Source organism: Notamacropus eugenii, chromosome 2 (genome assembly GCF_028372415.1).
Source record: "Notamacropus eugenii isolate mMacEug1 chromosome 2, mMacEug1.pri_v2, whole genome shotgun sequence".
NCBI lineage: Eukaryota > Metazoa > Chordata > Mammalia > Diprotodontia > Macropodidae > Notamacropus > Notamacropus eugenii.
Genome location: NC_092873.1, coordinates 402,473,481 through 402,478,098, shown reverse-complemented (window position 1 = coordinate 402,478,098; position 4,618 = coordinate 402,473,481).

Below are 4,618 nucleotides of genomic sequence, written 5' to 3'. Positions count from 1 at the left end.
ATTTTGTACCTTCATCATATAGTTAAAAAACACAGAAAATCAATATGACATATCTAAAGTCACACAGCTAGTAAATGGTACACCTGGACTCCAACTCAGAACATCTCTCTGTAAATCCTCCACTGCACCACCTAGCCTTCCCAATGGTAGGGGGAGAACCAAAAGAGAGCAAAGTCACACAAATCCAGAGAGGAGAGGGGGGTGAACAGTGTCAAATGCTGAAGAAAAGCCAAGAAGTAACGAAACTCTGGATTTGGAGTCAGGAAGACCTGAGTTCGAATTCAGCCTCAGACACTTATTAGCTGTGTGACCCTAGGCAAGCTATTAACAGTTGTGTGCCTCAGCTTCCTCATCTGTCAAGTGATAGTAATAGCACCTCCTTCCAAGATCTATAGTGAGGATAAAATGAGATAATGTTTGTAAAGCATTTTGCAAATCTTAAAGCACTATATAGATTGTAGCTATTATTTTTATTATTATTAAATGATGAATTAATACAGCTATCCCAAATCTTTTTCTTGAGATCTACTCCTGCATCACAAATTGCTTATTAGACAATTTGAATTGCATATCCCACAGGCATCTCAAACTTAACTTATCCAAAACAGACCTAATTTTTTTCCCCCAAAATCCATCCCATTTCCAGACTTCCCCATTACTGTTGAAGATGCTACTATTCTTATCACCCATGTTTTTGATTTGGGTGTCATCCTCAACTCTTCATTCTCCCTCACTCCAAATAACTGCCTAATCTTTTTTTCCCATTTCATTCACACCTTTTTTTCCAATCACACACCTAATACCCTAGACCCAGCCCTCATCATCTTTCACTTGGAATACTGCAATAGTCTTCTTTTTAATTTAATTTTTTCAGCTAACAAACATCTATTTTATTTTCCTTCCATTCATTGAGAATAAAGGAAAGAAAAACAAAACCCTTGTAATGAATATGCGTAGTCAAGAAAAACAAATTCCTGCCTTGCCCATGTGTGAAAATGTACATTTCAGTCTGCAACTTGGGTCCATAACCCGTCAGGAGATGGGTAGCATTCTTTGCAATAGCCTTCTAATTTAGCTCCCCATTTTGATCTCTCCCTCTCCTAATCCATTCTCCACACCACTGTCAAAAGTGATTTTCCTTAAAGTTCAGATTTGACCAAGTCCTGTCCCAACATAGAACCCCCCTTTCTGTGCCCCCACCTAGCTCAATAAACTTCAGTAGTTCGTTATTACCTCAAGGATCAGATATAAACTCTCATTTGGCTTTTACAGCTCTTTACAGACTGGGCCCTTTCTACCTTTCTAGCCTAATCAGTCCCCTCCATGTTATCTATAGTCCAGCAATAATAATCTGCCTACTTAATGGTACTGCTTCTCTTGTCTCCATACTTTGCTTTGCATTGGCTGCCCCATTCACCCCGCTCCTCAGCTCATCTTTCCACATCTCTGTCTCCTTGAATCTCTGACTTTCTTCAAGTCAGCTTCTTTACCACCTTAATCAGAAGGCATTGCTTGGAGCCCCAGCTGCTAGCACCATCCCCTCCAAGTTTGCCTTGAATTTGATTTATATATCCCTATATATGTACATTATCTCTACCTTCAGAATAAAAGTTCCTTGAGAGTGAAGTATGTTCAGATTTTGTCTTTATATCACTAGTATTTAGCATAAGTGACTGGTGCATGTTGTGTTTCAGTTGTATCAGACTCCCCATTTGGAGTTTTCTTGGCAAGGATTCTAGAATGGGTTACCATTTCCTGGCCATTTAACAGATGAGGAAACCGAGGTGAACAGGAGTTAAGTGACTTGCCCAGGGTCACACAGCTATTATCTGCCTGAGACTGGATTTGAACTCAGGTCTTCCTGACTCCAGGCCTAGCACTTTATTCACTGAGCCACCTTCCTGTCCTGACTGGTGCATAGTAAATACTTAATAAATACTTTATGATTAGTTGATTATTTAATGATACCATTCTATCCTTAAAACATGAGGCCGTGTCTTTGTACTGTATATATTTAGTTCAATATTCTAAAACATACTCAGTAAGTGTTTATTGTTGATGTCATTCTAGATGTTTGTTAAATGCATGAGTGAAAGAATGAACAGTATTTCCACACAGTCCACCTAGTATTTCCCAGTTGAAACACTGTTATGTTAATGAAGATTTTAACATCTCTACTTTTATGACATAAATGAAGTTTATTACTTGGCTCCGCATTATAATAGATGTCAACCTGATCTGGTTAAAGTAGTTTCTCATGATTTTAGGAAATTGACTCACTTGATCACTGAAGTAAGTAAATCTGCAGAACATCCACACGTTAATAATAGGGTGGCATCCTGACAAGTTTTATAGAGATTTGGAAAAACAAACAAATAGCAAACACTAACTCTTCATATTCTACTGAGGATATTAAATATTAATGATGTAAAAAAAGTCTATAAAATTATGAGATAATCAATCAAGAAACATTGTTTTAAGCACAACTATGTGCCAAGCACTGTGGCACAGGAGATAGAAAAAGAGGCAGAAGACAGTCCCTGCCCTCAAGGTGTTTAAATTCTAAAGAGGGAGACAAGATGCAAACAAAGATATTCAAAGTAGCTTGCATATAAGACAAATAAGAAGTAATTAAAGAGATAAGACTCTAGAAATAAAAGAATTTCAGTAAAGGAAAGGATTTTAGTTGGAAGTTATAGAAAGCTGAGGAGGTTGGTATGCTGAGTGGGGGATGTTCCAGACAAGAATGGAGAGAAAATATCTGAAGTCTAGAGCCCTGGTTAGACTGTGCCTGAAACATAACTAATTGTACAATAGAAAAGTTCATACAATCATTTCATTTTAGAGGGAACCTAAGAGATCATCCAAGCCAGTGTGGTTCAATGGATTTGGAATCAGAAACCCAGGGCTCAGATCCTCTCCTGTTGTTGCTCTGAGCTCCATTTTCCTAATCTGTAAAATGAAGGGAATTCGTTTACTACCTTTAAAGTTACTTCTAGCTAGAAATCTATGATCTTATGATCTTGTGCTTCCTTCCTTCCCTACTTTTGGAGATGAAGAAGATTTCCCCAGGATCACAGAATGAATTAGTTAATCCATGTCTCCTAATTTCCTAACTTCTAACCTACTCCTCTACCTTCAGAGGCATTGCTTGAATCTTGAAAGAGGTAATATAGTACAGGGGGAGATTAAAAGTAAATGTTTCTTTTTACACATGTGCAATAAACATGGGTACCTTGTTAACCAAGAGGCCAAAGTAAAAAATGTAAAAGTGACCACCCAAATTCAATACCTTCACCCTACCTGTGCACTCCAAATTGCAAGTGTCTTTCCCCACAATTATTTTGTATCTACAGTCTGTGTATTTATTGTATCCCATTATCTCCCCCAGAATAAATGCTTCGTGAGTGCAGGGACTTTTGTTTTGTTTTGTTTTTGCCTTTGTACCCTCAGCATCTAGCATGGTACCTGGTCCATCCTGGGAGTTTAATAAATGCTTGTTGTTTATAAAGGATAGATCCATAAGGGGCTTTTACAGGGAAACTAAGAATGATCACGGGGTTATGATCTCCCACAAACTGTTTGTGGCTGCTGCCATGAAAAAGAGAATCCTGCTGGGGAGACACTGAGGGTGACCCAGTATGGCAGTTCCTATAGCTGTGCTGCATCAGCTCTGTCCAGGACACAAACAGTTCCTGCGGAGCACTGTCACAACCTATATTTGTCTCCTACTCTATTTTTTTCAAAATTGCTTCTGGGGGAAGAAAGACAGATAGTGACAATATGTGTCCTAAATAAAGTATGTAGCTACAGTACACCTGGCAGATTTAGGTTGTGGACCCTTGGCGCACAGACCAAAAGCATTTATCTTATTCTTGTGCTGCACTATAGTCCAACGATAGAAGATAGCAACTGTGAATTTAAAGCATTTCAGAAGGAAGAATTTTCCTTTGGGGTTCAATCAGGTGCTGAACCTACCTCCAATATGCTTTTATTTGAGGGAGGGGATATAGGAGCATAAAAAGTCTAATCTAGAAGGGCTTTAGGGGTTGGTCATCTAGTCCAACCTTCTTATTTTACATATGAGTAAATTGGTCCTATAACAGAATGCCTTTTTTTCTTCCTTACTCTTCCTCTTTGTAAATAGTAAATTGGCACCACTACTTGTCTCCCTGTTTGTTTGAATACTGGTGGATAGGATACAGGAAGAAAACTGGTCACTTTAAGCAGCCTGTAAAAGTTCAGGTGAGTCTCACTAAAAAGCATAAGGATATAAGATAGATAGATAGATAGATAGATAGATAGATAGATAGATAGATAGATAGATAGATAGACAGACAGACAGACAGACAGACAGACAGACAGACAGGCAGGCAGGCAGGCAGGCAGACAGAGACAGACAGATATGATGGATGGATGGATGGATGGATGAATGGATGGATGGATAGATAGAAGGATAGATGGATAGGTAGACAGACAGACAGACAGACAGATAGACTAGATAGATAGATAGATAGATAGATAGATAGATAGATAGATAGATAGATAGATAGATGATAGATAGATACTATGGATGGATGGATGGATGGATGGATGGATGGATGGATGGATGGATGCA